We start from the raw sequence: 26,135 nt of genomic DNA, 5'->3' as shown, positions 1-26,135 counted from the left end.
CTTATACCTTTCACTTTGTCAAGTTGGCTCAAATATAATTTAAAATAATCAATATTCATCACCTCAGTCAGCTAGAATCAATAGATAGATGAATTAAGCTTAATACAAAAAATATGAAAATCCTTTCTTGACTGACCCTACTCAGTAGAAACTAACTCTGAAGTGATTTTCTTCATTAACCAACAAAACCTCAATTAACACTACAAACTTACAAAAATCCTTTGGTCAACCAAGTGAGCTTAGTTCCATCCAACTTTCCTTCATTACTTGAGTGATCTCGGTTGACACTCTCTTTCTATGACTTTTTCTTTGATGCCTAAGTGAACTCGGTAGACACTGCCTTCTGAACTAGGCAAACACATGAATGCTTGATAGACATTGAGAACTATCTTCACTGCCTGAGTGAGCTTGGCATATACTAACTGATAATGATTATGACATTTGTGTAACATCAAAAACAACACACAATTAAACAATTGTATCCAAAAATCTCCCTCTTTGGCATTGATGGAAACACAACATGTCATAACACAATAAAATTTTGGATTTGAGAACTCCCTCTATCAATATGAGCTTTTCCTTTCATTGAATTCTATCTACAACAACTGTTACCAAGTTCATTCAAAACATGCTCCCTCTTTTAGTATACTTCATCTTTTAGAGAACTTTCTCCCTCTCTGGTTTCTAACTTTATACTAGTTCCAAATATTTCTTAGAGATATTACACTAACTTCTCCCTCTTTTAAAACACATGCCAAAGACAACAACTTTTTAAATTCTAATATACCTTAAGTACTGATTCATTTACAATATTCCCTTGCCAATTCTACACCAACGGATTGATCTTCAATAGGTTTAGGTTGATGCATTCACTAAACTTTATTTAGTGAATTTTAGATAGGGGAATGAACCCTAGCTTACCTCTTAGATATAGAAATGCATCCTTAGGTAATGGTTTAGTGAATATGTCTACAATTTGTTCCTTTGTATTCACATATTCCAATCTGACTTCTTTATCTTGCACCAATTCTCTTAAGAAGTGATATTTTATAGCAATATGCTTTGTTTTGGAATACATTACTGAATTCTTTGATATGTTGATTGCACTAGTGGTATCACAATATATAACAACTTGATCTTTGATTTCTACCTTCATTCCTTCCAATAGTTGTTTGAACCAAACAATGTTAGAACAATTGACTGCTACTGCTACATACTCTATCTCTATTGTGGATTGAAAAGTACAATTTTGCTTCTTTTTTGTCCAAGATACTAGTCTTTTACCAAGAAAGAATGCTCCACCACTAGTTCTTTTTCTATCATCAAGACTTCTTGCCCAATAAGCATCAATAAATACTTTTAGGTCCAAATTGCCTCCAAGTTTGTACCATAAACCATAGTCTTTAGTACCCTTCAGATACCTCATGATTCTCTTGATTTCCACCATGTGATTTTCTTTTGAATTTTTTGAGAATCTTGCCACTATCTCGACTGCTAGAGAAATATCAAGCCTTGTGTGAACTACATATTGCAATTTTCCAATCATTGATCTATAAGTAATCTTATCCACTTCTTTGGAATCATCATTTTTTGAAAGCTTATGTCTAGTAGACATAGGTGTTCCAACTAGTTTTGAATCTTCCATTCCAAATTTTTTTAGTATCTCCTTGATATACTTAGATTGAGTGATGTAGATACCATTCTTGTTCTATTGTATTTGCAATTCAAAAAAGAATTTTATTTCACCAAACATGGACATCTCAAATTCTTTTCTTATTTCTTCTAAGAACACTTTGCATAGATCATCATTTCCTATGAATAGAGTATCATCAACAAATATTTTTGCTAACACAATCTTCTTATCTAGTCCTTCTTTGATATACAGACTGCTGTTATCATTAGTCCTTTGAAAACCAATCTGTACCAAGTAACTATGGAGTCTTTCATACCAAGCTCTAAGAGCTTGCTTGAGACCATATAGAGATTTGTGTAGTTTGCAAACCATGTCTCCTTTGCTAGGATCTACAAAACCTTGTGGTTTCTCAATGTAAACTTCCTCATCAAGGATTCCATTCAAAAATGTAGATTTAACATCCATTTGATATATCTCAAATCCTCTAAGTGCTACATATGCTAGTAAAGTTCTAACACCTTCAAATCTTGCTACAAGAGTAAAAGTTTCACCATAGTCAATACCTTCTTGAGAGTAGCCTTGCATACTAGTCTTGCTTTATTTCTTGATACTTTTCCATCTTCATTCAACTTATTTCTAAATACCCATTTTGTACCAATTACATTTTTATCCTTGGGTCTAGGAACAAGAGTCCAAGTTTTGGTCTTCTCTATTTTTTCTATCTCTTCATTCATTGCTTTAATCCAACTTTCATTTTCTAGAGCATCTTTAACACTTATAAGTTCAAATTTAGCAAGTAAACATGTACCTTTTAATTTTCTTCTTGTCATTATTCCATCATATTTATCTCCAAAGATCTGATTAGGTGCATGATGTCTTATGACATATCTTGCTAATATAGGCTCCTTGTTCCTTGAATGAATTCCATCATCTTCTTTTTGAATTTCAATTTCAAGCTCAGGTCTTTCTATTTGTGACTCAGGTCGATTAGGCTCAATTTGGACTAGCTCGATAGCCTCTATTTGTGACTCAGGTCCTTGTAGCTCAAGTTGTACTGTCTACAACTTGGTAGCTATTGAGGTTTCTGAGGACTCAAGAGTTGAAGCATGTATGTTTTACTTCTATAGGAATATCCTATAAATATTCCTTTGTCACCTTTTACATCAAAGTTTCCTTTTCTAGATTCTTTCAATATCTAACAGTTGCTTCCAAATACCTTCAAGTAACTTACATTAGGTTTTTAGCCATACCATAGCTAATAAGGTGTCTTGTTTGAATCTTTCTTCAACTAAAATCTATTCAAGGTATGAACTACAATGTTGATAGCTTCCTTCCATTATTTGAGAGCAACATTCTTTTCAATCATTAGGGTTCTTGCACAATCCATGATAGATCTATTTCTTCTTTTTGCTATGCCATTTTGCTGTGGTGTACCAGGATCAGATACTTGTCCTTTGATTCCACTTGAGTTTTTGAAAAGCTTTTGATTTATCTTTTAGGTACATTACTGTCATCATCCTAGAGTAGTCATCAACAAAGAGAATAAAAAAATTTTCTCCACTATAACTCTTTATTTCAATAGGTTCACATAAGTCTATATGAACAATTTCCAAGACTTCTTCTATCTGATAATCTTTTCTTTTGAAGCTTGTCTTTCCCATCTTACCAATTTGGAAATTCTTACATAGACATATGTTAGACTTCCTCAAAATAGAAATAGTTCTTACTCTTTTATGTTTGCTTATCTTAACCAAATTTTCAAAGTTCACATTACATAGTCTTTTGTGCCATAACCAACTTTCTTCTGCTTGAGCAATAAAACATGAACAATAACTAAGATCAAGTAAAATAGATTGCCTTTTGTTTGCTTGCCAAAACCAACCAAATTTCCTTTCCCATCCAATAGTTTGGCCTGTCCATTCATGAATTCTACCTTGAATCCAATGTTATTTAGCTATGCCACACTTAGTAGATTATGCTTTAGTCCTTCAACCTAATAAGCATTATCACACAAAAGTTCTTTAGTTAGCAAGATACATCCTTTTCCTTTTATATTACAAGGTTCATTGTTTCCAAATCTTACACTACCTCCATCATAATATTCCATACGTTCAAATTTTGTTTTGTCACCAATCATATGATGTGAGTAGCCACTATCAATAATCCATATATCATTTTTGCTAACATGAGAGATAAGTTCAATTTTATCTCCTTCATCATCAGATTCATCTTTCACAACAATATAAACCATTTCATCTTCACTGTTATCAAAATATTTAGCTATAAAATAAGATTTCTTACCTTTGTACTTGAAGTTCTTGAAGTCCTTGCCTTTATGCTTGTTTCTTTTCTCTTCATCCTTCATTTCCTTGTTTGGAAACCTAGCAGCAATCTGACCAATTTCTTCACAAGAAAAATAGATAAGAGGAACTTTACCTTTGTACTTCCCTCTTCCTTTGGAATATTTCCTTGCAAATAGGGCTTCAACAACTTCAAGATCACTGTCTAAACTTTCTTTTGATGATCCATCTTCTTCACTTCCTAATTGACTAGATTTTGAATTTTTACCCTTTTCTTTGAGAGAGAGTTTAGCTTTAAATGTAGATTAAATATTCTTTGAAGTAGGAACATAGTTATAATTGTGTAACTCAATAGCTATTAATCTTCCAACTAAAGCATCTAACCCTATCTTATTAGATGGATCGCATATTATTTCTTGAATAGTAGATACTCTAATTGCATAAATAGGAAGAAGAGTTCTAAGCACTTTACTTACAAAAATTTCCTCCTTTATATCTCCTCCAAATGCTTTGATTGCACTTACACTGGCCTTGATTCTTTCCACATATTTTTTGATGTTTTCATCTTCTCTCATTCTCATTTGATCAAATTGTCCTCTAAGGCTTTTTGCTTTGGCTCTTCTCACATTGTCATCTACTCTATAGATATCTTTTGGTCTGTTCCACATTGCAAAAATAATTTTGCAATATTTTACCTCATCAAACTCAACATGACTAAGAGCAGATGCAATATCAATCATCATGATATCACGATTCTTCTTTTCAACAATGTCTTCAACTGATAATGTTCCAGTGGGAGTCTTATATTCGGAATCAAAATACTTGCAACCTAAATCACTGATAGTAGCTAGATGTAATCTCATCAGTCCTTGCCATGCTGCAAATTTGTCTTTGATTAGCTTGGGAATCTCTCTTTTGTAAGACATCTTGATCTTTAGCTTAGGTCCTTGAAACCTTCTTTGCAAGCACCAAAAGTTCTGATACCAATTGTTGGAAATATAAGAGGAGTAACTCAGAGGGGAGGGGTGAATCAATTACTACAAAAAATAATCCTAGATCCCTTTTGATGTCAGTACAAAATGCAAGCAAATAATTGAATATTGCTAAAGCTCAGTAAACACACAAAATGCTATAACTCGGTAGTAACTGGATTATCTCGGTAAAGGATTAACTGATAAACCAATTGATGTTATCTATGATTACCATTATTTTAACACACAAAGAAAACAAAATGAACACATTTGACACCAGGATTTAACGTGGAAACCCAATTTGGTAAAAACTACCAATAGCAACTAGTTACTAATTTTCACTCTTCTGAAGTGAGCCCTATTAGGAGCCAATCTGGTTAAAGGCTACAAAAAAAATTGTTAGGTGTGATATTGTTAAAGGATTTAATCACTTTATTAGGAGTGGCCTAGTTAGAGGTCTTGCGAACAATTCAATTGAATTGCCACCTTGTTAGAGGATTTGCAAATAATTGTTAAGCTAACTCTGTTAAGAGATTTAGATCACTACTACAATGGTTAGAGAGTAACAATGAGTTGACCTAATTTGAATGCAGCTTAATTACTAATTTTAGATCTCTATTTAGGCTTGTACTTGATCCTTCTTGATCATATATGACTTTTCTGCACCACAAGGATATTCTTCTTATTCTTCAAATTCACTTCTTTTGCTTACCAAAAGATCCTCAATCACATCACCATAATTCACACATTCTCTTGCACTCACTTGCACACTTTCTTCCACACTTTGAAATCATAACTTGATCTTATACTCATCCCTTTCACTTTGTCAAGTTAGCTCAAATATGATTTACAATAATCAATATTCATCACCTCGGTTGGCTAGAATCAATAGATAGATCAATTAAGCTTAATACAAAAAAATAGAAAAATTCTTTGTTGGCTGAGCCTACTTGGTAGAAACTCACTCTAAAGTGATTTCCTTCATTAACCAATATAAGCTTGGTTAACATTGCAAACTTATGAAAATCCTTTGGTCAATTAAGTGAGCTTGGTTAACACTGGTTCCATCCAACTTTCTTCATTACTCAAGTGAGTTTGGTTAACACTCTCTTTCTACAAATTTTACTTTAACACCCAAGTGAACTCGGTAGACACTACCTTTTGAACTAGGCAAACACATGAATTCTTGGTAGACACTAAGAACTATCTTCACTACTTGAGTGAGTTGAACATATATTGACTGATAACGATTATGACATTTGTGTAACATCAAAGACAACACACAATTAAACAATTGTATTGAACATTAGGTGCCTCAAAAAATGTCCTACCTTCTACTATTGTCCATGCCTTAGGCCTATCCTTAACTAGGACTTTTAGCCATTGTTAGTCTATGGATGCAAAAAAAGTTCCTCTATTAGGTCAAGTAAAGGATGCCAAAATAGCCCTAGCTGTACACCCAATGAAGAGAATGAAATTAACCATCCTTGTGGCTAACATCCCTACCAATTATGGCATGTTGTTAAGTAGGAGTTTTTGTAGGGATATGGGAGGTGAAATTAAACTAGATTGGTCTCATGCTATTGTTCCTATGGGCAACAAGAAGATCAACCTAGAACTTGAGGAAAAAGCTAAGTTTACTATCATGAAATCTAATGATCCCAAAGCCCAAATATTGTATCAAGAAATGAAGTGTGAAAATTATATGATGTTTGCTAACTTCGATTCTCTAGATGAAGAAATTGGCCCTCCTAATGATCAAAGGATCTGGACCTTAGGGTTTGATGGAAGTTGTACAACTTGTAGATCTAGAGCAAGTTTGGTGCCCTTTTATCCTGAGGGAGATTTGGCACAACTTGCCTACAAGTTGCAATTAAATAAAAAAAATAATACTACAAAGTATGAAGCATTACTATTGGGTATCACTATTGCAAAACAAAGAGGTGCAAAATCCTAAAACTTTGAGGTGATGTAGAATTCATAGTGAGACAAGTTTAAAGTCAATATATTATGAAGAATCCAAGACTTTGGAATTATAGGAACATAGAAAAGTTGTTCCAAGTGAGAAAAATGTAAGGGCATACACATTAGCTACCTCTTCATCCCTTATGCTACCCCATCTAGAATTCAAAGAAAAAGAATATAAGGTTGAAGTACTCTTCAGACTTAATGTACCTAACAATGTTGAATCATAGCAAGTCTTCACCAATGATAATTAGATCTAATTTTTCCTAGAAGAAGCCAAGCCTTTCACTGATGAGTACTTTGAAAGAAGTGAAAGTCCCTACTAATAATTCTCCCCTAATAGTAAGAAATATTTGAATCTTGAAACTGAGAAAATAAAAGGTAACAAAATTCCTAGGCATCTAATCTCTTTAGTAAGGTTTTTTAATAAACATGATGCATATATCAGAAGAGAAAGAGGTAAGAAAGTTGGAACCTCTGGAGATTTTGAGGGAATGAATATAAACACTAAATTCAAGCCTAAAATGATTAATATTGGTTATAGTTGTTCTAATAAATAAAAGATTAAGGCTAAAGGGTTTCTTTTTGAATAAAAAGATGCTTTTGCTTGGGGGTATAAAAAATTTCAAACATGGTGGGGGTATAAAAAATTTCAAACATGGTGAGTTTAAACATAAGATTCTCCCTAAACCTAATGCAATCCCTTTTAGACAAAAGAAATGTAAGCACAACCCAATGATCTTGGATGCCATTTTTAGAGAAATCCATAAGATGCTAGAAGAAAGGATCATATATCCTATACAACATTCTACTTGGATTGCTAATATTGTTCCTATCTGGAAAAAGAGTGGGGAAATCAAATTTTGTGTAAACTTTAGAAATTTGAATCAAGCTTCTTTTAAGGACAACTATGCTCTCCTTAATGTGAATAATGTACTATAGACAATGGCATGGTCCAAAATGATGTCCATGTTAGATGGTTTCTTAGGTTTCAATCCAATTGAAGTAGATCTAGATGATTAATTTAAGACAATGTTAACTACTCCTTGGGGAATGTTTGCTTATAATAGAATGTCATTTGGGCTAATTAATGCTAGGGCCACTTTTAAGAGAGCCATGAATTCATCATTTTCTGATTTAAAGGACGAGACTATTGTAATCTATTCTAATGATTTAATAGCCTTCTCCAAGAAAAGAGAAAGTCATTTGAAGGTCTTGGAGAAAGTATCAATGAGATGTAGGGAACATGGAATCTCCCTTAAACCCAAGAAATATATCTTCTGTGTTAGATAGGGTTTTCTTTTTGGATCATATAGTGTCTCAAGAAGGCATTAAGATTGATCTTGAATGTGTCAATGCTATCCAACAACTCCACCTACCAACAAGAAAATCTAGAATTAAATCCTTCATTGGATAGGTAAATTTCTTAAGATGTTTTGTTCCCAATTTATCTGCAATTACCAAGTGCATAATTGACATGATGAAAGGTAGTTAGACATTCAAGTGGAATGAATCTAAAAGGAAGGGTTTTGACAAAATAAAAAAATGTCATAGTTGAACCTCCTATCCTAGTTCTTCTAGATTATACTAAATAATTTATCTTGTACTATTTTGCATAAGCCCATACATTATCTTCCATACTTATCCAAGAAAACAAGGATGCTATTCAAGCACCTATTGATTTTATGAGCACTCCCCTCAAGGAGCATGAACTAAGGTACTCTTTGATGGAGAAGCATGCTTATGTTGTGGTAAGAGCACTTACAAATTTTAGATTCTATGTTCTACATTCACATTCTATTATGCATATTCCTAATTCAGTAGTCAAAAGTATCTTGACTTAGCTAGAGATAGGATGCAATACTAGAGGATCCTGGACTAGGAATATGAAATTGAGTTAAAGCCAAGAAAAATGGTCCAAGGAAATAGCTTATGCAAGACAATTGTAGAAAACTAGGAACCAAGCAAAGAATAAGAAACCTCAAGAGTTCTAACGATAAGTCTCCAAGGTCCTTGGTTTTTAAATATTGTTTACTTCCTTACCTATAAAGAATGTCCTAATGGATTGACATACAAGAAGAGGAGGGATATTAGGATTGAGTCAAGAAATTATGTTATTTATGATGATTAATTTTATAAAAGGGGAATTGATGGCACCTTCCTAAGGTGTGTGGATAAGACTCAACAAGACAAGTTGCTCCAAGAATTTCATAATGAAGCTTGTGGTCAGAACAACTCTTCTACAATTACAATTTATTAAATTTTGAGGAAATGTTATCAGTGGCCTAGTATGTTCAAAGATTCCTACAAGTGGGTAGCCCAATGTGACAAATGTATGTTGTTTTCCAGTGAGCCTCAGTTGACCACCTTACCATTGAAGCTAATAATGGTAGAGAGCCCCTTTCAGTAGTGGGGAATCAAATTTACTAGTCCAATAAATCCCTCCTCCTTTGCTAGTCATTTACACATTATAACTATTATAGACTACTTTCCAAGTGGGTGGCAATAAAAACCTACCAAGAGAACCACCTATGAAGTCATCTATGAATTTATCAAAGAAAAAATCCTTGTGAGATTTGGTGTCCCATTGAAGCTAGTCATGGACAAGCTACATACTTTTCTTCAATGGAGATTGTCAAACTCTGCTATGATAATATTATCCATCTGAGTAATTCTTAAACTATTTTCCCCAAGGAAATGACCTGGTAGAATCAAGTAATACAAATTTGATCAATATTATGAAGAAGCTTGTCCCTAATAATCAAAAGGATTGGGACAAGAGGATTTATGAATCTCTCTTGGAAGATAGGATAACACCGAAGAAGGTCATTGGTATTTCACCATTTTAGTTGGTTTATGGAATTGAGGCTAACTTTTACCTTCCACTAGATCTATCTATTCTTAAGTTGCAACAAGTGATTGAGGATCCAGTATTCCAAAATGGTCTTGAAAAGTGAATTTTGTGCTTAACCAAGCTAGAGGAAGAGCATGATAAATTGGTTGATCATATTACCAAACATTAGAAGCATGTGAAAATATTCTTTGACAAGAAAGAAAGGCCAAGAATTTTTATGAAAGATGATCTAGTGTTGTTATGGGATAAAAGGCATAAACCCAAAGGTATGCACCATAAGTTAGATTCTCTTTGGAAAGGCCCTTTCAAAATTATGTAGGTGAATTAGAATGATTCTTTTATTTTGGCCTATCCTACTAGAGAGGTTCTATCATTTTCCTACAATGGATAGGACATGAAGCTACTTTAAATCCATAATTGAAAGAAGGTAACACCTATAGTTAGAGTTAGACTAGGTAAGTTTTTCTTATGCCAGGTTCATTTCTTTGTTTCCTGCTTTCTTAGTTTAGTTTTCCCCTTTCTTTTGTGTGCTTAGCTTAGTGGTTGCCACCCCACCCCCAACCCCTTTTAGTTTTTTTATTTTGGTTGAGAAAAACTAGAGATGTTAGGTCCCTTCTTAAGCATTTACATGCCTAAGTCCCCAATTAGAGCCAGCTATTGCTAGACTTTCAGTCCATCCCTTTTGAGCTTCTAGCTTGATGTTTTTTCATTGCAATTATGTTTAGTTTCTTTTCAAGGTAGTCCCTAGGTGGCTCTCTTCTCATCAAGAATTGTAAGGCTTTCCCTATGTGTATTTAATGGGTTTGCCTTGCTTTACTTCCCCTTACACCTCCATACAAGATTCTAGTCATTCCACTACATTAAGGTCTCAGTTGATCTAGGCTTACGTGGGTTGTTGTCTGAGCATCTTCCCAATGAAAATAAAGTCCTATTTGTTCTACATCTTTATCACTACCTCAAGTAAGCATGTTTCCTATGGATTCTAGCCCATTTCCCTGGCTATCTATCTTTGATCAACTTTGTTAAGCAAGAATCCAAAGAACAAAGTAACAATGACATCATGAGATATATGTTTAGTTGATTCATGATAAAAGACCAAGATAAGAAATGATATAAAGCTATGAAACTCTCAGTTCAAAGATTTGAAGTCAGAATTCATTTTTGTGTAGTGAGATGAGACTTCATGTTATCATCTACTCATCCTCTAGAAGCAAACATTGTTTGATGTGTTTTTGAAGCTAAGATGACCCGTTCTCTATTCAAAAGATTTCATGTGTTCAATGGGAGTGTTTTAAAGAAGTTAATCTAGGCCCTTGATACACATCACTAAATGATGAATTGAAAAACAACAATTCATTTTGAGGATATATAAGGAGAAGTGCAGAAGGTAAAGGAAAATGTTTTGAAAGGCTTCTATCTTTGGATAGAGGAGGTCTCAATGGTGATTTTCTATCAAATAGAAGCATTCAAGGCTTCCTTTCCAAAGGAAAGGTGTTGAAGTTTTTGAAAGATCAACCCCAAATCACCCAAGACTCACCTATATGCAAAAACCTATCACAAAAAGAGAGAAACAACAACTATGGAGGCTAGAATTCCTAGATCCATAGATGAGATAATCTAGATGAGAAAAAAGAGAGATTTCTATTATCAAAAGTAAATTAATAAAATTACAAAGAGATAAATCCTTATAAAAGGAGATCAAAACCCTAATAGGTAAAATCTAGGTTGCATGAAAATAATTATTTATTATATGCCTAAAGTTTAGCTTAAGTAACCTAGAGATAATAAGTGACTTAATAATTAAATCAAAATAATTTAATTAATAAGACAATATCCTATTACTCTAACACCACCCTTAAGATAAACTTAGGGAGTAGCTAAAAACCTAGAAACTACTACTAAATTTTTTTTGGGTCTCAACAACAAGGCCTAATGAGCTACCCAAGAACAACCAAATCTCTATAAAGAGGAGAAATAGAGAAAATTAGATGGGAAAACCTCTACTCCAAAAAGAGATTGAAATAAAATATTCTACAAGATAGGAACAAAAGGATGATCATGAAGAACACCACTGAAGCATGAAGTTGCAAACACTGCCAAACTACTGATCTGAAGAAACTCTGCCATATAGAATATGGCCAAATAGAGAAGAATGAGTCTAAAGAGCTGATCAATCAAACATGAAAGGTATCTTCATGGCTTGCAAAAATAAGAATTAAATAATGTCTATATGGTAAATGATCCATCTCACCAAAATGCATAGGTATCCAACCACTACAATCACCTCGTACATAGGATCAAATACTGAATACATAGGTCACTCCATCAAACTAAGAAAGAAGTAGAACCAACATAATCCCCCTATGTTGCTAAGAGGTAAGACATAAATACTTAAACTAAATGCAATATCTCTTGTAGAAAGAAATAGGAATATCAAGATTGCAAAAGAAGTACAAACACCTATAATGGCACGTATCATCAACACATCAGGAGGCTAATGTCATGAAAGGAACAATCACTTGACAAAGGAAGATGTCAAATATGGCCAACATGAAACCCCCAAGGCACTTTATAATGTAGTGTCAGTACAATAAAACACAAAGATGTCCATGATCCTGAAATGCAATAGAGTGGCACTTTTATTTAATGCGTTTGTAAAAATACTATAAAAGGATGTCAGTGAAGATCAAAAGAGATATAAGGCTAACACAATTGATAGTAAAACTCATGAAAAATCATTTGAAACAATAAAATTGACTTCTAGACCTGAAATAATCAAGATATCCATTAGAATGCAAAAAAATAAAAAATTGAATGCAATGTACTTGGAGTAGAATTTGGAAAATAGAATGTCTCAAGATATGTCTCCCAAAGTGAAAAATAGAACCTTTGAATTTGATTGCATAAAATGACAACCAAACATCTTTAAAAATTTCAAATAAAATGCACCATCACGGTAGGCTTGGAATCAGCTTTTTGACGATATCTCGTTTGCAAAAAATAGAGTCTAGATGAGCAAGTTATGGACAAAAAACCACATGTAGGACAATAAAAGTGCTAGAAGAGCAAAACAATTTTTTTACCATCTTAGGAACCATGCCAATTATCTTGAAAAGGTGGTCATTAGGACCACAAATTATGTCGAGAAGTGTGCTATTTAAAAAAAAAATTGTCTCAATTTGTATGCCAAAAATTTTGGACCACGTGCCAAAAATCTTGATTTATCTATAAAAAAATCTAAATTTGCATACTGAAAAATCTTGATTTGTGCACCAAAAAAATCTTGATTTATGCACTAGATAGCTTGATTTTTGTACAAAAAATCTCAATTTTCATGCCAAAAATCTCAGTCTATGTGCAAAAAAAATTAGAAAACCATTGCCTCAAGGAACGTGCCCAATTTGGAAGCAATATTTTTTCCTTATATTTTGTGTCCAAATTGGACATATTTTATATGAAAATAATGGTTTTTGGGTGCTTTGAGCTCAACGATGATGTCTGTTTGGGCTTAAAGTGGCCTAAACATTAGTGATTTGCTAGATTCAATACAAAATAACTCTAAAAATTGAAACCCTCTAAAAGATAAGGAACAGAGATGAAAGCCACATCAAACCTCTCATAAAAATAATATGAACATGAAGCTCTAGAGCTCTAGTACCATGTTGAAGTTGATGAAATATTAACCCACAAGTCCCAAGAATCACCTACATGTAAAAACCTATCACAAAAAGAGAGAAGCAAAAGTTATGAAGGCTGGAATTCCAGATCCACAGATGAGACTTTCAAGGTGAGCAAAAAGAGAGATTGCTATTATCAAAAGTGAATTAATAAAATTACAAAGAGATCAATTCTTATAAAAGGAGATAAAAAATCTAATAGGTAAAACCTAAGTTGCATGAAAATAATTAATTATTATATGTCTAAAGTTTAGCTTAAGTAAAATAGAGATAATGATTGACTTAATAATTAAATCAAAATGATTTATTTAGTAAGGAAATATCTTATTAATCTAACAAAAAGGAGGAAAATATTTCTAAGAAATACATACGAGGATATTCTATAAAGATACTAGAAAGATGCATCTGGTGAAGTCAATTGTAAGCCTCCACCCTCGATACAAAGGAAATAAAGTATTCATGATTGAGGTAGAGAATCTATTCCATGACTTCCCTAGAATTAAGTTGTGAAATTAAGAAAGAAAGCCCTTATGTGGAAACAAGGGAAATTAAGCATCCAAGGTGTTGAAGGAGTATTTCTCATGGTGCAATCCAAAATCAAAGGAAAATGCAAGCTTGTGGAAAGATAAGTCTAAGATCTCCTTCTGCACACATAGGAATTTGTGATGAGAACCTTTGTTCTAGATTCTAAATTAAAGAAGGGAGTTTCCATTAGGCCAAATTCAATTGATTAAGTAAGTGGATAAGCTTGCTAATATTGGAGATTTAAAGTGAATGATATGATCATTGGATTTATGAATCTTCATATGGGTGTAAATGGAAAGTTTTAAAAAGCTGTTAACCATCAAATTTATTACAAATATGACCATTATAGCTGTTAGTTGTGATTTATTTCATTCATGTGGGGCCAACATTCAGATTCTTGTACTTATATGATTGCATTTCTCCCAAGCATAGTTCTCCATTATTTTAATGACTATTTATCAAACAATTTATCCCCTTTATAAATTTGTAAGCTAATGGTAATCAAAGTAGTAGGGTATGATCGTATGATTGGTTTGGAAAGTGAATTGAATAACTTCTTAGATATCTCATTCAAATTTTGTGATTTAGGAAATCTGCACAAAAGGCTCAACTCTTAGCCAATGCACCCAATAACCCAAGAATTGAAGAAAAGAAGATTAGTTGAAGCTATTGGATTCCCCATGGTTGTGCAAGTGCCAAAAATAGTAAAGGATTGTATCAAAATATACAATCTAGAGACAAAGCAAATATGACTACCTGATTAGTCCATTTTGGTGTTTATAAATAAAGCATTGATGTAATCTGCATTTGGCATCCTAGTGAAAGAACAATACTTTGACATTGACTTCTCATCCTCTACATCGATTTTCAATGAAAAGAAGACTCTGAGAAGAGAAGACATGTAGAGAACTTGGTTCTAGAAACCTCACTCCAAAAAGAGTAAGATGCCAAAGACACTTTTTGGAACCAATTTAAAAATACAGATCGCGGGAATCTTGGCAATATTGCTAAGATTGAAAGGAAGGGAGAAAGTCTTGGATTTCATTAAACACCACTTCTTCTTGGTACTTGTCGTATGTGCTAACAAACTACAAATCAATTGGGCTTAGATCATATGTGAAGAGCTTGCTTCTTGGCTAGGTTCAACTTAGGTGTTCAGGCAATTCTACATGTCTTCATACTTAATATATGCCTTAGCCATACATTACCTCTAGCTGGGTCTTCCTAGCATTGAAAAATATGATGAAAATACAATTTTTTATGAGTTTTATCTACACTTACAACTATAGAGGAGCTTTGAATAATATGTAAAAGGTTAATGATACCTTTATAATGAGGCTGTATCAAGAATTTCAAGGTTGGCAGGTTTTCACCCAAGGATAAATCAGTTGTAGGCTGATTCAAATGTTGTTTCATCTAGTTCCTATCTTTCTCCTACCTGAGGATTGGTGCATTTGATAGTTTCCCCAAAAGGCTTCCCAAGTATCCAAAGGAAAAAGTTGTTCTTATTGAACTGTGTAAACAGATAGGATGTGAACACCTCATGTTCAAATGTAAAGAAGATAACCAATAATTCCTTCCCAATAGTGGTAGGACCTTATTCCTATGCTTCTAGATCTAATGCTCAGAAAATAGTCAAAATCTTTTAGAGTAAGGTTAAACTAGATGATTATGAGGTAATGAGGCCTCAATATGACCTAGTGAACTTTGTGAGAGATCATCTGAAGCTTGGATATGCTCACATCCATGTCTTAGATATTGAGGAGTATTGGGTTAGATTCTATGATGAATACTAGACTAGGGAGAGAAATTTTACCAAGCTAACAAATGAAATTAAATTGTATAATGACATTGTTGATGTTTCTAGTCTTGCAGACAATGGTTCCTAGATGCACCTCTCAACCTATGAGAAAATCAAGAAGACTTCCATTGTGTCAACTCCAACTGAAGGTCCTCTTCTTTAAGAAATAGAAGTCTTGATGTGTGGAATCATCAAGAGGATAGATAAGTGGGTGGAATGGACCAGAGCAAGGAAGAAACAAACTGCAAGTGCAAGTGCTACCAATGAAGTAGCTTCCAAAACAACTCAATGAACTACTACTAATTCAGCATCAACCAATTCAATATAGTCTGTTGGTTGAGGATGAGACAAACCTCTTGAAAAGAATATCCAAATTACTCCAACTTCTAGAGGAGAATCTTTACATGACACATGAATGGTTGGGAATGATAAGAAGAACAAAGAGCAGATAGATGAGAAGTTAGTGTTTACACCCTCCTCCCCTATGTAAATCATCAACTTGGATGGTGACAATAATCCCTTGGATGGTCAAGAGTAAGAGGCATCTCAACAAGGTGACACTCTAGCTCTCTCAGTCACCAAGGTAACTATTTTTCCTACTACCACCTAGAGTAAGGAGATACATGTAGTGACAAAGAAGCTCTTTGATCCTATAGACCTACAATCAACAATCAATGTCCATTTAACCGAGTCATGGTTGGAAGAGACTATTGATCAAAAGAAGTAATGATGTGAAGAAGCTTCCACATCCAAGGACCTTATTATGCAAGAAATTCTATCTCAGCCAACTAGTCATATGCTAGTAGAGATTGTAGAACCTCAGAAGGAGGGAAATTTTCTTGATCTAACTACCACTAATTTCTAGATTAAAACTATTAACATAGGCATTCCAACACATGATTCTATGGAAATGAGAAGATTGAGGATAGATTGGAATAATTAAGGGTAGATAAAGAGGTACTAAAAGCCTCAAATAATAAATTAATGGAGTATATCAAGGCTGTACTTAGAAGCACCTCTATATTTACATTTGACCCAAGTGCAGATGAGAACAAGAATATGCTACTAAAGCTACAATAGTAGAGGTAATTTAGTCAAATTGGATATGCTTGGATTGATCAAATGAAGGCACAAGGTTCTCCCCCCTCATTGAGAACGTACTAGTAGATACTAACAAATCAAGAGAAGTAATGTCAAGCCATAAAACCTCAATGCAAAAAGCATCAGTGGGTCTAACAAAATAGTTACCCTTTTTTTAGGGGGTAATTGATATGAAAACCAATGCTATCATAACCTATGGGATTCTTAAAACAAATGAAGAACCATTGCTTTATTGGAATCAATTCATTGGTATTAATAATTGAAAGCTCAATAATGTCTAAAAATGAGCGAAAGGATGTACATGATTTAGTGCAGAAAGTCATAGATAAAATATTCCAACATCTAAAGGTGTTGCACACAAAATCATATATCTAAAATAATGGTTAATTGATAGATATTGAGCACATGAAAGTTAAATTTATGGCATTCATGGAAGAATCTACTAATCCATATATTCCATATGTTAAAGATCCCAAAGATTTTAATATTGGATTCTATTTTGAGGTGTACATCGTAGAGGTTCCAATCAAAGATCTCTAGAGTTGAAGAAGTGACAAAAATGCATGATTACTGGATGATTTGAGATGATAACACTCTCATCCCAAGTGTTGATGATCTCAATAGTGTAACTATTGCAATGGAAGCATACATGGCTAAGGTTGTGACCCCAAAGAAAAACTGATGCTCTAACTCTCTATTTTACAAGTGTCACATTTTCTCTTTCTCAATTGCTAATATTGTAGCCATATTTGGCATTCTTCTCATAGGCTTGGACTTTGTAATGGATGATGATTTTATCTATCCTATTTTTAGCTTTCACCTATTCAAAGATTCTCTATAATGTAATAATCAAATATAACAGACCATTCCTAATAAGGGCCTATAAATATAACCTTTTGAACAGTAAATGGATTGACAAATTATTATGTGGGAAAAACCTTATAGCTGGGACTATTGTGTGAGGATCCTTGTCTGTATTTTAATCTTATCATTCATTTAAGTCTTGTATTGTGTTCGGAATAAAAATTTTGTTAATGAAAGATGAGAAATTACAAATAAACTTGGTTTTATTTCTTTGTTTTTAGTGGTTCTAAGCTTTACTCCCTTAGTTAAAGTATATTTTTTTCCTACTCTGTACAAGTTAGTTCATATGAATTTCATTGTTGTGTCTAAAGTCTAGGGTTTGGTTAATAAGAGCAATTGATTAGTAAGCAATCAAGGTATTGTCAAATCTCAGTCACTTGGGCAATCTGGGCATTTTCAAGTTGATTGTACTTTGTCTTCTTATGTAGTGTGCATTGGTAGATAGTTTAGTATAGTAGTTTCTTGAATTCAAACGTTAAAATAGATTGCATGATAGATGTTATATGAGATTATAAATAACTCGTGCACATTCATGTATGTGAAGGTTGTAGTCATCACTTAAAACTATCCTAAATTTGCTTGAAGTGTGAACCTAATCTGGATACACCTCTCCTTCTCTCTGATTAAGGGCATACCCCTCAAACCAACTAATCTACTAAAAAAAATAATTACAAATCTTTTCACTACAAGGGATTTGTACCTTTTAATTCAGGGGTCTCTAATAGATTACTACATTTACCCATTCTATCATTAATTGTTCTTATTTTCCACCATAATGGGCATATTAGAAGTCAAGATATCAACCAAAATCCAATGAAGACAAACTATTAACCAATAATATGTTTTAAATTTTATATTAAGCAAAGCATTTTATATTTGTAACAGTATATTTTGTTTACAGGAGAGATTGAGTAATAGTAGGGAACAAACAACAATAGGATAAGTAGAACAATAAGAGTTTTATGTTTAAAAGTTCAAATGGTACTTAAGGACCTTGAGTAACTAATTCACCCCCTCCTCTCACTTGTTCTAAACATTTATAACAATTGGTATTAGATCTTAGTGCTTATAGAGAGAAGTTTGAAGCTACTTAAAGATAAAGATCATGAATCACAAGAGAGATGTACCCAAGCTAAATAAGGATAACTTTCCTATATGGAAAACCTTGATGAGGTTGTACATATCTAGTATTAGTGATACTACTATCAACTTTGTGGAAAATGAGTACATAAAGGTGAACACTACTCCTTTGATAGTTGATCAATTGAAAAAAAATCAAGAACACAATAAAACATTGTTGGAGATTTCTTCAACCCTAAGCTATGTCAAGTTTGATGACCTAAAAAATTGTGAAAGTGCAAAGAAAATGTGGGACAAAATGAAGACCATATATGGAGGTGATGACAATGTCTTGAGAGCCAAATAAGAAATCCTGAGAGGTAAATTTGATGACATGAGAATGATGGAAGGTGAGAATATAGTACAATACTAAACAAGAGTTAAATAAGTTGTAAATTTTATTTGTCGTGCAAATGTAGAAATTAAAGATGAAATTGTGATAAACAAGGTATTGAGGACTCTACTCCCTATCTATGCCATTAGAGTGTCTACAATCCCAGAACCAAGATGCACACCAGGTAATACTTTGACCTTAGAAGGTGTAATTGATAGACTTACTACTTTTGAAATGTATAACTTTGATAACTACACAATGACTACTATTGAATATGCATTTAAGTCACAATTGGTTCTTAGCAAAAGAAAGGAAAACTTGTGAAGAGTGACAGTGATAGTTTTGATATTAAGATTAATGAACTTAAATCCCTTATTGAAAAATAATTTGGAAGAGGAAAAGTTAAATACAAAGGTAAACTACCTATCATCTATTTTTCATGCAACAAAATAGGCCATATTGCTGCTAGATGTCTTGACAAAGAGGATAAGGATAAAAGGAAGGAAAACAAGTACAAAGGAAAAAGAGATGACCAGACTTCAAGAGGAAAAGGGATGAAAAAGGTAAAAAATCGTATTATATTTCTGAAGAAAAAATTGGTAACGAATTTGAAAGTAATGATGATGAAGTATTATATGTTGCTATGAAATAAGACTCTGATGAAGATGAGAAAACTGCATTGATTCCATAGGTAAACAAAAGTGACAAATAGATAATTGATAGTGGATGTTCAAATCATATGACTAATAATAAAGAAAAATTTGAGGACATTGACCCATACAAAGATGGATGTGTAAAATTTGTTAATGATATTCCATGTGTTGTAAAAGGTAAAGGGACTACTCAATTGACTGAAAAGATAAACTATGATAATATTTACTAGGTTGAAGGACTTAACTATAATTTTTGAGTGTTTCATAGCTAAAAGAATTAGATTATAGATTTGAATTTCATAATAGGAAGGCCAAGATACATGATGTTGATGGTAAGCTAGTTGGAAGTGGTGACCAGACAAGAGGTAACTTGTTCTATCTAGACTTATCAAATGAGACATGTTTATATGAACAACAAGAAGATATTTGGTTATGGAACACGAGATTATCTCATGTAAATTTTGACAATTTAGTGAATATCAGTAAGATGAAGAAAGTAAGAGGACTTCCTAAACTAAAGAATCCTGACAATGCCATGGGTAAACAATTTCAATTGGGAAAAATGACCAAGTTCAGTTTTAAGAGCAAGACATATACTTCTAATGATATTTTGGAATTGGTTCATACTGACTTATGTGGACCCATTGATGTTTAAATTTACTATGGAGACAAGTATTTCATTCTATTTGTTGATGATTACTCTAGGATGATGACTGTGGTGTTTCTTAAAGCTAAATTTCATGCTTTTCAGTTATTCAAGCGGTTTTTAGCTAGAGTTGAAAAAGAAATAAGAAAGATTTTGAAGTGCCTAAGATCTGATAGAGGTGGTGAGTTCATTTCTAATGAGTTCAATACATTCTACAATGACAAAGGAATTAAAAGAAAGATGTCAACACCAAGGACCCCTCCTCTGAATGGAATAACAGAAAGAAGGAACATATTGATAATGGTCCATGCAAGGACATTGATGATGGAGAAGAGTATATCAAAGAAATATTGAAGAGAAGTTGTGTATTGCTATCTATACCCTAAATAGAGTACAAGTCAAGAAAGTTACAAATGTACACCTTTTGAACTGTGGTATGGATATGTTCCTAATGTGAAATATTTAAAAATCTTTGGAAGTAGATGCTATATACTTAATAATTATAGAAATGGAAAACTTGGTGAAAAGAGTGAGGAAGACATATTACTAGGAAATTCCACTAATAGAAAAGCTTATATGTATTTAAAATATAACACTAAAAGAGTTGTGAAAAGTGTAATGTGAAAATTGATGAGTTTGCAGAAATAAGTGACACTTCATGCAAAGAACTTGAAGACTATAGTATTAGTATATATAGTCCACCAATATAACTGCGAGGGGGCATGGGGTGAATAAGTTATCTAACTAATATCATAATTATCAACCTTATTAAACTTTAACCATATGAGAAAAATAATCAGAAACTACAACAAGATACTCATGCACAATAAAACCAAATATGTTAACTAGGGAAAGCCCCAACGGGGATGATACCCATAAGATGATGTACTAATATAAATATTTCTTTCTAGAAGATGGACCCTATTAGGAGTCTATAACAACAATCTATACATATGAGTCCCCATTAGGAGACTTTGAATTCTTGCTAGGAGATTCCAACCCTGTTAGGAGTTGTGCCAACCCTGTTAGCAGTTGTAGAAGATAGATGGACCCACACTACAAATATCTTAAGAGGAAAGACTAATGAAACCATTGTCCAAATGATCTATGTATTATTCCTTGTAGAATAATAGAAATGAGTAATACTTTGTTCCTCTTTCTCTATCCTACCAACTAGACTTTTGCTTCTTTTGATCTTGTAACCAAATAAAAAATCTCACATCCAATAATCCCTTAGATTGCTCACTTGCATTAAACAAACACTCTACTCCTTTTCACACTTCACATTCAATACAATGATCGCTTCTTCTACAATACAAACAAGGAAAGAATCTTTCCTTTATATTGTATCTTCAAAATAATTCCTTGAGTTAGCCTTGAGGCTTTCCCAATTAATTATAATAAGACAATTAATTAATTCATCATTACAATAGCATTTTTGGCTCATAGTATATACAATTTCTCACACTACATTTTTTGATGCCATCATCAGATTATCTTATGTCACTAGCTGATCATGCATCTCCAAATTATATCTCTGTTAGAAGATATAATACACACATTAGAAACTACTTCTTAGGTACTCTTTCTTTGTACTACTCTATAAATCAGGCATATCTTTCGTACATCTTTGACTCAGATACTATCCATTAAACTTTAACAATAGGACATCATATAGAACATGTTCATCAATGTGCATCACCAAACAATAAAAACATTGTCTGTACAACTAGATATCTATCTATTTCTTTGTCAATCTTCACAAACTTAATACTATGTTGACATCAATGACAAGCACAATAATGAATGCAACATGTCAATTATGCTAATATCTCTTGAAGTGTTCTAGCAATGCTTAGGATACTCCCCCAAAGGAATACCATCAAAATTCATGACAAAATATAGTACATTCATCTACATGGATGATGATGCTCCAAGCACTCGTAGTGAACAAGAAAACCAAGTTACAATCTCTCAATAGATAGGAAATGTTGTTGAGAAACAAATTGTTGAGCAATAGAGATTGGGTGTCAAGTAATAGACTGAAGATGTCAAGTTATAAAATGAGAATGTCGACCATCAGATTGTCAATGCTAAGCATGTAGAAGCTAGACTAGAACTTGAAAAAGGAAGAGAAAATGAGCTTGAGATTAATTTTCAAGATGAAACTATAGGAGAAAGAGAAGGAAACTACTTGTGCTAGCAAAATATGTGAGAAGACATCACAAACCTGAACAAATCATTGGTGATGTTGAATCAAGTGTTATGACAAGAAACACACTCAGAGATGACACATGCTTACTTTATGAATTTGAGCCCAAAATAGTGAAAGATTCTTTGGAGAATGAAGATTGGATTCAAGCAATGAAGGAAAAATTGAATAGATTGAGAAGAGAAATACGTGGACTTTGATGCCAAGACCTAGAGACAAAAATGTCATTGGGACACAGTGGGTTTTTAGAAACAAACTTAATAAGAATGGTGAAGTAAAAAGAAATAAGGAAAGAATAATATACATGGGTTATGCTCAAGAAGAAGAAGTTGATTATGGAGAAAAAAATTCTCTTATGACAAGACTTGAATGAGTTTCTTGCATATTCATCCTACAAGAATTTCAAGGTATATCAAATGGATGCAAAATAAGCATTTTTGAATGGTATACTAGAGGAAGAAGTATACATTGATCAACTTGAAGGATTCATAGATCTAGAATAGAAGAATATGGTATATAAATTGAACAAAGCCCTCTATGGATTAAAACAAATCCCAAGAGCATGGTATGAAAGATTGCATAGTTATTTGGTGAAGATTGGTTTTAAAAGGACAAACAATAATAATAATCTATATTTGAAGAATTATAAGAACAATGAATTACTATTATCTAAAATATTTTTTGATGAAATTATATTTAGAGGAAGAGAAGCATTATTCAAATCATTTGTTGATGAAATGAAGAAGGCATTCGAAATGTCTATGTTTGGTGAAATCAAATTCTTTGTTGGATTACAAGAATATCAAATGAGTTTTGTATTTTTATTACACAATCCAAATACATCAAGGAGATACAAAAGAATTTTGGTATGGAAGATTCAAGACCAATTAGCATACCTATGTTAATATGATATAAGCTATCTAAGAATGATGAATCTACTAATGTAAACTAGACCTTATAAAAATCCATGATTGAAAACTTGCAATATATTATTTATAGCAGACTAGGTATTGCTTTAGCAGGTGGGATAGTTGCTAGATTTTCAACAAATCCTAAAGAGAATCACATGATGGTTGTAGAAAGGATATTGAGATATATGAAAGATACATAAGAATATGGATTGTGTAAGGAAACTTGGCAATAAAGAATATAACCATTTCCACTATAACCCATAATAGATCTGAAATAAACACAGAATTAAAATCCACATGCAAGAGAATAGACAACATACCCATAAAATGTGACACAAGATATACCTTGGGAAACCCTCATTGAGGGAAAAACCTAGCCTCCAAAATCATCCATCACCATGTATTATTCAACAAAAATTACCATTGCCATACAACCATGGAAGCCTTCATGGCCATAGCCACAACCGAGCAAACTATGTGAACAAGCATGAATCCACACATCCCATGCCATGCTTTCAACCTTCACAAATACTCCCTTGGCTAACTTGTCAAGCCTTGTCCCACTCGACTCTTTCCTTTTGTCTTCTCCTTGTCACTCTCTCTACAACAACTACCCTTGTGGCTGCTTATATAGTAGCAAGTCCCACAAAACCACTAAGTGGTATTACATAAACCATGTGCTAAAACCATGTGCTACCTAACCCACTGACCCCACATTTAATATTGGGCATTTAATTATTTTTTTCTCAATATTAAATAATTACATGAAATATTTTCACAATGTTACAATACAACTCATCAAGAATATTCCATGAAAATCTTTACATGTTGCACATCCATCTAGGCACAACATTAGATAATAAAATAAAATAATAAAATAACAATATTATGCAATGTGTGCAACACCCATTATCTCAACAATCTCCCACTTGTTGTATACATTGCATAGGGTCAATCCGTAGCCCCATAAATGAACAAGGGAACAATTCCTCCAAGCACATCCACCATCATGGATCAAAATACACCAAGTGCTCCATCCTGGTACCTGCAACAAAATCAAAGTATCCAACATCTCGAACATGAATGATCTCACCTTCTATTATGCCACTACCACTGGACATACATAGAAGCCATCCAAAGAGAAATCCACCCAACCTATCGCATTAGAAGATCATAAAATCTTGTACCAACTAAAATTCCAAGAACAAAAACCTAATCCAAAGGTAATCACATGTATCCGTAGTTGTCAAAATATCCATAGCTGAAATAGCACCCATAGAAAGTGCCAAGCCCATCCAACTATCCATACCTCAAAGGTATAACAAGTGAATCTCATATCACCGACATATCCAATCTGCAACCTGCAATCACAAGCCTCAAGAGCAATACCTGCCACATATATACCAAGAAGCTCCCACTGCAAAAGATAATGTCAAATCTATAACCAATCCACTCACAACATCTCAAAGAAGTGAATCCATGTAGTATCAAGGACATCCACAATACATAAACTAATATCCTACAAGAACAACTCTCATAACAAGTCTCCAATGCTCTCCCAAGTTCACCACAACCAACAGAGGAAAGAGATAAAGGAATAACCATGTCATCTCTCACATGACATGCATGAGCACAAACCAGTGATCACAATCTCCAACCAATCTCAAATCCAATGTAAGCAAAACTAAACATCTAGGAAGATAACCAAGACCAGAGAAAGCATGCAAATCATAACTTGTATCATGTCCTTCTACACACACCTCTAGATGTAAACTGTGCAAGTATGATCTCCTCCATAAAACCCCAACAAGAAGCCTCAACAACACCCAAACCATACCATATAACTAATCATGGATGTAAGCCTCTCACAAGAAGATCAAACTCGATAAAACCTTTCCTAAACCAAGGAATAACCATTCCTAATCCAAGGAAAATACCCAATATAAAACCATCTCCCAAACTCAACCAACATAACAACATATGCACATGGAGATAACCAATGCTAAACCATCTCTCAAATGAACCTTTCAAAACTAACTCATGTACCATAGCTCAAGATCCATATCCATGAAAGACAAGCATAAATATAATGCAACTGAGAAAAAACAATGGGCTATACCTCTCAAGTAGAAAACCGCTGAGTAGACCAAGAGTGGGGAATGAGAATGCTCAACAAGATACCCAAGTCTCCAACCAAGACTCATCTAAGAAAAATCTCCTCTCAAGTCCATATCAAGTGACTGCCCCTCAGACTTCCTGTTAAAACCATCAACCGTCCCAACAAATACTTCTCTAATCCAAGAGAGATCAGCATTACCACCGTATCTAAGTATCCATGAGCACCTGTAACCAATCAATCCATGCCAACTCCAAATGCAACATAGAAATATCATGAAGTATCCAGCTTATGATTAGTGTACTCAATACCAAGAAACTAAACCAAGATCAATGTCAAAGTTCCAACCATGACCTCAGGAACATAAACATGACAACATGATCTTACCATCTCAACCAAAGAGATAACATGCTCCATATGAACATACCATACAATGTCACAACTCTAAACGCA

Source organism: Cupressus sempervirens, chromosome 1 (genome assembly GCF_028749045.1).
Source record: "Cupressus sempervirens isolate cs-2001-9-10 chromosome 1, ASM2874904v1, whole genome shotgun sequence".
NCBI classification, from domain to species: Eukaryota; Viridiplantae; Streptophyta; class Pinopsida; order Cupressales; family Cupressaceae; genus Cupressus; species Cupressus sempervirens.
Note: the sequence above shows the minus strand (reverse complement) of the source record.